Below are 10372 nucleotides of genomic sequence, written 5' to 3' on the forward strand. Positions count from 1 at the left end.
CCCATGTTCATCAGCATGGTTCTCAAATATTAGGTCAGTAGCAATAAATCCCAATCTAAATAAAGATATATGAAAAGCTCAATATGTTCTTTTAAACTGTGTAATACATTTATTCCTATTGCATTAGTATTCAATAACATGTTAAATACTATACTATAAGACTTTAAATATAACATACTATTTAAAGGGTACATGTTAAGAGCATGACTGGCAAAAAATTTACTACCAATTTATATTTAGCTACTGATTATTATTTATCAAATTATATGTACTACATTATGACAAATTTCTGAAAGATGGGTCAGGTTTCTTAAGAATGCATGGGAGGAATTTGTGCACATCATTTTAAAACATCTTCAACTTATGATAATTTAATTGAATTATTTTTTAAAATTTCCTGGAGATAAGTACCTTAGAAATATTTCAATGGGGGAAACAAAATAAAAAAAATATACTTATGTAATATATGCTTTAAGACTTCTACAAATTGTGTGAAAGCGTGTGTGTGGGTTTAAGCATAAAAGGGCACAAGTAAAGAAAATACTAAAATTGAAACCATAGTACTTCCATGGAGGTCCAGTAGTTGAGACTCTGTGCTTCCACTGCAGGGGATATGGGTTCAGTCCCTGGTGGGGGAACTAAGATCCCACAGGCCATGCAGTGCAGCCAAAAAAAAAAAAAAAAAAAAATTGAAAACGTAGAAGGAAGATATAATTTACAGAATAATCTGATTCATTTCAGTCATTGTTAAACACTTTGGTAAAGTAGAAAACACATATAAAAAATAAGAGGTCAAATGATTTCTAGATTTCACAAACTGGCTATTTTAAAAGATTAAATAATTCTAGACTCCTAATTTTGTAATGTTTATTCCTTTTGGGAAATATTTTTACTGGTTACAAAATTTGGTAAACAGAAATGTTCAGATTATATTGAAATTTAAATATTTTCAAATTAAAAATTTTAAGTATATATATTTGCATGCTAGTGATATTTAGACATTTAAAGTATTTAGAATTTGAAATAAACAATATTATATAAATGTATATTATTTTATTACATTACTTCATATTGCAAATACATCCAAAATATAAATATATATTAATATATAAATTTTTATATATTATATATTATAATTATATAAAGTTGCAAATATTTTAAATAAATAATGTTTTCTCTCTGGGTATATTAATTAAAAAATAAACTTATAGAGCTAAACTATAAATTTATATAATCTAAAGAAGAGTTTGCCATTCTATTTATGTATCTTTGTTGTTAATCTCTTCAGGTGTTATTTCATATGCTAGTTACTGATTTACTAAATCCCTTTGGCAAATTTACATTGAAATATTTTATTAAAATTAGTAACCCGATTAAAATTATTTGTAATGAACTAGAATTGAAACAATAATAAATGCCTTTCACAGTTTGCATTGCTTAATTTATAGTTTTGTGTAATTTCATATTTGATGAATTAGCCTTCTTCATGTAATAGATATAATAGATTACAAATTAATATGTGTACATGTAATAGATATAGTAGATCACAAATTAATATGTGTTTGTATTCATAATATGCTCAATAGTTTACTTTTTTTAGTAGTATTTTTGTAACATTCTTAATTACTTAAACTTTTTCACTCTAAGAAATTTTGAAAGTCAATAGAAAGTTTGATAGCCAAAAAAACCTGGCAAAGAGGAAGAAAATAAAATAATTATGTCAACTTTAATAATAGATTGTCCTTCAAAGAAACATATAGTTTTATTGACATATGTGAAAAGCTCCATACAGAATATCATTTACTAAGAAATAAATAATTTATTGTTTTAAAAATATTTACTCTATAAATAAATATTTTTCTCATATCTTTAAGGTTGATAACTTTACTGCTCATAGCATCTGACAGTAGAGAGGTAAATACAGAAAAAACTTAAGAAACAAAATCCTGGAGAAAGAAAAAAAAGCAGTAATGCTACATTCCTCCCAAGAAACTTGTTTTAAATTTTCTAGATATAAGCAACTTTTATTTTCCTCAATCTGAACTGTAGAGATGGCAAACTGATTTTTGTTTTAGAGAATGTTCAATGCACATGTCAAGTTTTAAAATTTTTAGGAAATTTTCCTTATGAAGTGCAAATTAGCAGAGTTTTTCAAGTACTTTTTGGCCCTATTTTCATTGAGTTAATTTATATAATCAATACATGCCTGATTATCACATTCTTACCTGTGTATCTTCAAGTTCAATAAGCTCTGCAGAAACAAATTCAAAATTCACATGAAACACATGAGGAATAGTAGGAGAGTTTGTCCCGATTTTGTTTCACAGGCTTCTCATCAAACCTTATATGTGCCGCATTGCTCTGAGTTACAGACGCTTGTGCTTTTAGTACCAAGACCTTCAGTATGTCACTGCTTACTGAATGCTATTTTGGGTTCTCTGAGCAGAGCCATGAACACTGAGCCTTTGTGCAAAATATCATAAGGGCATTCTGATGTCCGTTCATAGTCTGGGATTAATATGCAGACAGCTCCAGCAAGTAGCATGAGCTGATTTTTTTCACCCTTTTTTGCTAACAACAACCAAAAAGAAAATAAAGTACTTATTGGCTTGAGGTGATGAGGAGGGAATTCAACTTATGTAAGAGAATTCTGCAAGTGGAAAGGACATGCCCTCTACTTGGGGATTAGCTGATGAAACAAATGATCAATTTAAACCGGGCACAGAAGTTACTACAAAGAGAAAAGCTTTTTAACTGTGAGTCTATGCCTTCTGGCTGCTCCTTAATTCAGTCTTTCTATTCAGGAATAAAGTAAAATACAGAAAGAGAGGGCAATGTCTAAATTATAATCCTCTTCTTTTCCTTGGTTTATGCATTACCTAAATATAGTTATTGTATTAAATTTATAATTAGAATTTGTTATAGTTATTTATTATGAAATATATAATATTATACTCCACTGTTTACTCAAGTTGTTTTTAGTTAAAAATCATCTTTTAACCAAATCAGAGAGAGGTTAAAAAAAATGTGAACAGTGTCTAACACTATGATTGATGTATATAAAATTTAATATTTTTATGGTTTACATATGCAATTATTGTGAGGAGACAGCTTCAAATTTCAGAAATATACTTGAGTCCTACAATATCGGGAGTATATACATGTTCATTGTATTTTTTATCATAACAGTGGAAGGAAAGTAGGAAAAAGATTACAACCAACGTTAGTGAGAACTAAATAGATTACATGACGTCTGATTCATGCTTACTCCGTTTTTCAATTCATAAAAACCAAATTTCATTTGTTACCATTTGCTAAATAAATAGACGTTAGATACCTCTGTACCCTGTGGCAAAACCAAACAAGAATATGTTAAATAAGTTTTTTCCCAAGAGCTATTTTTAAAATTTTAATTGTGGTAAGAACACTTAACATGAGAGTTACCCTCTTGACAAATTGTAAAGTGCACAGTACAGTCTTGTAAACTAGCAGCACAACATTGTACAGCAGATCTCTAGAACTTTCTCATCTTGTATAACAGAAACTTTATACCCATTGAACAACGGCTCCCCATTTCCACCTGCCCCCAGGCCCCATCAACTTCCATTCTACCCTCTGCTTCTGAGTTTGACAAATTAAGACACCTCATATAAGTGGACTCATGCAATATAGCCTTCTGTGAATGCCTCATTTCACTTGCATAATGTTCTCTAGATTCATCCATGTTCTAGTGTTTGGGTAAGGATCTAACATCTTATGGAGTATTGTTTCCTGCCTTGATACAGTATCCAGATCCACTCTGAACTGCAATTACACTTTTTCAACCTGACAGCCTGGTGCCACAAGATGTCCTGAGGGCTTATCTTAAGGCAAAAGAGAACAAGTGTGGATCAGCATTTTCTACACCGATTGTTATAATACCACTAAAAGGACAATCAGGACTGTAGGAAATCCACTGAGACAGTATTAAACTTTCTAAAGAAGGTACAGTTTGAAACTATATATTTTACGTAGAATACCATTAACAGCAAGTTTTGATTTCATTAAGGGAAGAGCTGTCATAAAACACATGTAAAGTGACCAACTAGATTTGATTTTAATATAGCACAAAGTACTATAAATTACTAAAAAATGCTTGTCCTCCCTGTGGGACAGATAGGCTGGAATCCAGCAAGTCTCTACAGGTATGCCAAAACCAAGAATGTAGACTTGGCTGGACTGAGGGGACTCAAATAAGCTCAAATAAGCTTAGTCATCAAATAAGCTTAGGGATTACTTCTAGTGCGTTTTCCTCATATCAGGAGAAAAGTCTTTTTCAGGAGTGTGAGGGAAAAGAAGTAGTGCACGGAACATGACTGTATAAGAATGGAGAGTCTCAGAATTAAGTACAGCACTATCCATAGGAGAGCCAAAGCCATTACACTACGGGTTATTGGAGGTCTCCACACCATAGAACAAACGTAAGGCAGGGTGGACAATTCCTGTGACACAGACGCTGTTTCATAACTACACAGAAACATTCTAGTAAACAACTGTCAGCTTTCACATGCAATCTGGGGGAATTCTACAAATGTCATCTGCCAGCAGGCTGATGAAAAGAGCATGAAGTTTTAGAAGCATTCAAGCCAGGATTGAATTGAGTCAATCTAAATAAAGATTTAAATTAAAATAGTACAATTCATCAATGCTCTGATGAGCCATCAGTTTCTTTTTTAAAAGAAGATAATTAAGGAATGTAAATCCATTGACTAGCCGCAGACTGGACCAGCTAATGAACTTCAGATCTAACAGCAGGCAGAGGACAAAAGCCAAATGTTATTCAAGTTCTGACCCATCCCTTGAGATAAAACTTCATTCATAAAGTTTAGGTCTACCTACATCACAGCATAGATGATCAAGGTGACTTTAATTAGATATAAAGGCTGTAATCAGCTGTGGTCTGGATGGTAGAATTTAAGGTCTACATCCTGATCATCACAGTCTTGGAGCATACTATTATTTATTATTTATTATAATAATACATTAGTATTATAATAAAATTATATTCATGAACGGTTTTGGAAAGACTCATAATGTATTAAGATAGAAATAATTGAGAAATGTATTAACTGTATGTCACAGTATCAATTAGGATTCTTTTGGCTGCCATAGAAACAACAATACAAATTAAAGTTTAAATAATGGATTAAACCTTGGAGAAATGTGGAACATACATAGAAAAATGAAATAGGCTTAGGTTTAGTTGGATCCAGTGGTTTCACACTGCAATCAGTTTTCCAGGTCTGTTTGCTCTCCTCTGGTGCTTAAGAGTAAGTAAGTGTTTCCCCAAGAGTGTCCCAAACACTCCACTTTTACCTTATTGACTAATAAAATCATTTGTCCATATCTGAACAAATTATGCCAAAGAGAAAAGCTTAGAACCATTAAGCCATTCTTGCACCTGGGAGTAAGAACTACCTGGTAAATAGATTAATGTCAGCTAATCAAGGTTAGATTGTTGAATCTAGTTGGCAATCAACAGTATTCACTATAGACATGTATGTAAAATAGCTTTTTAAAAAGCTGAAAATAAAAATTTTTTTCTGTGAATGACTTTTAGATGGTATTCTTTTCTAATTGTCCAATTTAATGTATTTTCTTTTCTTTTTTTTTGAAATTGTGAGCATATATCACAATGATAAATAGAAGATAAAATAAAATGAATAACAATAAAAATGACAGTAAAACACTAGTTAATCCATATATTTCAAACAATGGCAAAATCCTTTTTTGTTAAACTCAGAAAACTTGGCTCCTAGTAAAGAAACATTCTATTGAATACGGCAACATTTTGTATGGTCTTAGAAGATTTACCTTCTGAAGTCTAGTTGCAGTAGCCATTGATTTGCTCTAATTAAAATGTTTCTGTTCATATATCTATATTTTCTTCTTTTATTTTCTGTTTTGTTTTGTTATTTTTTTTTATTTCCTGTGGGCAGAACTTACTCTGTAGCTCTGCATCTAAGAAATAATTTTGTTTGGTTAAACTACACAAACCCCATGATAGAGGAAATTGACATTGAATAATACATAAATAACAAAAGTCCCATTCTATAAAAAAAAGTATTTTAGTAACTGGTAATACATAAAAACTTTATAATAATGGAATTCAGAAGTACAACCCCAGAAAGGTAAAATTATCCCTCTTGACCCCTGGCTTTTCAGCTATCTATCTATCCATCTATCTACCTATCAGTCATCTATCATTTTTCCTTTTGCAAGACATTGTGTTCAAGGTTATAGTTACATAAAGACAAATAAGACTCTGACCAACCATCTCTTGAAAATGTAAAGCACACATCATTTTTAAGCATAAAACAAGATGCTTAACAAAATGAAATTTAAAAAAAAAAGAAAATCCAATAAAATCACTTTGAAAGAGAGGAATGTTAACCTCCACTGACTATGTGATGAGATGTGAAATACGTGTTATTTAATCAAGAGAGAATTTAATCATGAGAGAATTTTAGAACATAACAGCTGTTTGCAGACTGAGCTGTACTGTACGAGATGTCCTGACTATTGTTTAAGTTCCCTGAAATATAATGGTACCTCTAAGACATTTCTGCATTTTATGAAAGATTTTGCATATATCTATATAAAGAAAAATCCTGTTTAAGTGGCATATATTTAAATTAAGGAAAATTAGTCACTGGAAACTAGTAGTGTTTTAATATTAATTAAAGGACAATCTTTCTCCACATCAGGATCTGCAAACTAAGACACCAATTGCCAAATACACCCAGCTTTCTGTTTTTATAAACAAAAAAAGTTTTATTGAAACACAATCATTCTCCTTTGTTTACGTATTGTCTAAATTGTCTGTGGCTGTTTTCATACTCTAAGGGCAGAGTTGAGTAGTTGCAGCAGAGATTCTTGACCTACAAAATCTAAACTATTTACCCTGGGACTTCCCTGGTTGTGCAGTGGTTGCGAATCCGCCTGCCAATGCAGGGAACACGGGTTCGATCCCTGGTCCAGGAAGATCCCACATGCTGGAGCAACTAAGTTCGTAGTCCACAGCTACTGAGCCTACATGCCACAACTACTGAAGCCCGTGTACCTACAGCCCGTGCTCTGCAATGAGAGGTGACCACAATGAGAAACCTGCGCACTGCAATGAAGAGTAGCGCCCACTCGGTGCAACTAGAGAAAGCCTGTGCGTAGCAATGAAGACCCAATGCAGCCAAAAATAAATAAATTTCAAAAATATAAAATAAAATAAAATAAAATATTTACCCTGGCCATTTACAGGAAAAGTTTACCACCTTCTGATTTATATTCATGTGATGTAGTGATTTTAAGTTCATATTTATAGCATAGTTTACTTAAAAATTAAATTACATGCATTTGATCAATAGATAAATAAGCACACATAAATAAACAAAAATCTACACAGCAGCAATCATCTTGCCTGTCGGTGGGTCAATGAATTAATATGGTTGAATAAAATGTTAGCTTTTATAAATATAGCTTAAATATTTTATATTTACCTAAAATATATACATTCAGGTTAATTTTATACATATATTTTGCCCTAGGGTGTCAAGGCATTTTCTTTGAGATATTATCCTCGGAATGAGTCTCTGCATATTTTTCTATAAAACACATTCATCATATGTCTATGTTTTCCAGTTTGTTTAAGAATAAAGAAGGAGAAGCCTTCTGGGAAGATGGCGGAAGAGTAAGACGCGGAGATCACCTTCCTCCCCACAGATACACCAGTAATACATCTACACGTGGAACAACTCCTACAGAACACCTACTGAATGCTGGCAGAAGACCTCAGACCTCCCAAAAGGCAAGAAACCCCCCACGTACCTGGGTAGGGCAAAAGAAAAAAGAATAAACAGAGACAAAAGGATAGGGTTGGGACCTGCACCAGTGGAAGGGAGCCGTGAAGGAGGAAAGGTTTCCACACACTAGGAAGCCCCTTCGCGGGCGGAGACTGCGGGTGGCAGAGGTGGAAGCTTCGGAGCCGCGGAGGAGAGCACAGCAACAGGGATGCGGAGGAAAAAGCGGAGAGATTCCCGCAGAGGGTCGCTGCCGACCGACACTCACCAGCCCGAGAGGTTTGTCTGCTCACCCAACGGGGCGGGCAGGGCTGGGAGCTGAGGCTCGGGCTTCAGTCGGAGCGCAGGGAGAGGACTGGGGTTGGCGGCATGAACACAGCCTGAAGGGGTTAGTGTGCCATGGCTAGCCGGGAGGGAGTCCAGGAAAAAGTCTGGACCTGCCGAAGAGGCAAGAGACTTTTTCTTCCGTCTTTGTTTCCTGATGCGCGAGGAGAGGGGATTTAGAGCGCTGCTTAAAGGAGCTCCAGAGACGGGCGCGAGCCGCAGCTAAAAGCGCAGACCACAGAGACGGGCATGAGATGCTAAGGCTGCTGCTGCCGCCACCAAGAAGCCTGTGTGCGAACACACGTCACTATCCACACCACCCGTCCCGGGAGCCTGTGCAGCCCGCCACTGCCAGGGTCCCGGGATCCAGGGACGACTCCCCTGGGAGAACGCACGACGCACCTCAGGCTGGTGCAACGTCACGCCGGCCTCTGCCGCCGCAGGCTCGCCCCACACTCCGTGACCCTCCCTCCCCCCGGCCTGAGTGAACCAGAGACCCCGAAACAGCAGCTCCTTTAACCCTGTCCTGTCTGAGTGAAGAACAGATGCCCTACGGCAACCTACATGCACAGGCGGGTCCAAATCCAAAGCTGAGCACCTGTGAGCTGTGAGAACAAAGAAGAGAAAGGGAAATCTCTCCCAGCAGGCTCAGAAGCAGCAGATTAAAGCTCCACAATCAACTTGATGTAACTGCATCTGTGGAATACATGAATGGACAACGAATCATCCCAAATTAAGGAGGTGGACTATGAGAGCAAGATTTATGATTTTTTCCTCTTTGTGTGTGTATGTGTGTGCTTCTGTGTGAGATTTTGTCTGTATAGCTTTGCTTCCACCATTTGTCCTAGGGTTCTATCCATCCGTTTTTTTTTGTGTTTTTAAAAAATTTTTTTTCTTAATAATAATTTTTTAATTTTAATAACTTTATTATATTTTACCTTACTTTATTTTATTTTACTTTATCTTCTTTCTTTTTTTCCTTCCTTTCCTCCTTCCTTCCTCCCTCCTACTTTCTTTCTTTCTTTCTACTTCTACTAATTCTTTCTTTCTACTTTTTTTCCCTTTTATGCTGAGCCGTGTGGATGAAAGCCTCTTGGTGCTGCAGCCAGGAGTCAGTGCTGTGCCTCTGAGGTGGGAGAGCCAACGTCAGGACACTGGTCCACAAGAGACCTCCCAACTCCAGCTCCATATAATATCAAATGGCGAAAAACTCCCAGACATCTCGTCTCAACACCAGCACCCAGCTTCACTCAATGACCAGCAAGCTACAGTGCTGGACATCCTATGCCAAACACCTAACAAGACAGGAACACAACCCCACCCATTAGCAGAGAGGCTGCTTAAAATCATAATAAGTCCACAGACACCCCAAAACACACCACCATATGTGGACCTGCCCACCAGAAAGACAAGATCCAGCCTCATCCACCAGAACACAGGCACTAGTCCCCTCCACCAGGAAGCCTACACAAAACAATGAACCAACTTTAGCCACTGGGGACAGACACCAAAAACAAAGGGAACTACGAACCTGCAGCCTGCAAAAAGGAGACCCCAAACACAGTAAGATAAGCAAAATGAGAAGACAGAAAAATGCACAGCAGATGAAGGTGCAAGATAAAAACGCACCAGACCTAACAAATGAAGAGGAAATAGGCAGTCTACCTGAAAAAGAATTCAGAATAATGATAGTAAAGATGATCCAAAATCTTGGAAATAGAATAGACAAAATGCAAGAAACATTTAACAAGGACCTAGAAGAACTAAAGATTAAACAAACAATGATGAACACAATAAATGAAATTAAAAATACTATAGATGGGATCAATAGCAGAATAACTGAGGCAGAAGAGCGGATAAGTGACCTGGAAGATAAAATAGTGGAAATAACTACTGCACAGCAGAATAAAGAAAAAAGAATGAAAAGAACTGAGGACAGTCCCAGAGACCTCTGGGACAACATTAAATGCACCAACATTCGAATTATAGGGGTTCCAGAAGAAGAGAAATAGAAAGGGACTGAGAAAATATTTGAAGAGATTATAGTTGAAAACTTCCCTAATATGGGAAAGGAAATAGTTAATCAAGTCCAGGAAGCACAGAGAGTCCGATACAGGATAAATCCAAGGAGAAATACGCCAAGACACATATTAATCAAACTGTCAAAAATTAAATACAAAGAAAACATATTAAAAACAGCAAGGGAAAAACAACAA

The 10372-nt window shown here is 35.7% G+C and overlaps 1 protein-coding gene across 1 annotated transcript in view; it reads right to left on the reverse strand.

The window, feature by feature from the left end:
- Positions 1 to 2335, reverse strand: part of CDH19 (cadherin 19) — an 80403-nt gene extending 78068 nt beyond the window's left edge. Inside the window, exon 1 of the mRNA XM_027118721.1 lies at positions 2226 to 2335. The gene's annotated coding sequence lies outside the window, so the exon portion shown is untranslated. The remainder of the gene's footprint in view (positions 1 to 2225) is intronic.
- Between the last annotated feature and the right edge of the window lie 8037 nt (positions 2336 to 10372).

This window comes from Aethalodelphis obliquidens, unplaced genomic scaffold, assembly GCF_003676395.1.
Source record: "Aethalodelphis obliquidens isolate GAN/ISIS:26980383/991018 unplaced genomic scaffold, ASM367639v1 scaffold19, whole genome shotgun sequence".
In the NCBI taxonomy this organism is placed as follows: Eukaryota; Metazoa; Chordata; class Mammalia; order Artiodactyla; family Delphinidae; genus Aethalodelphis; species Aethalodelphis obliquidens.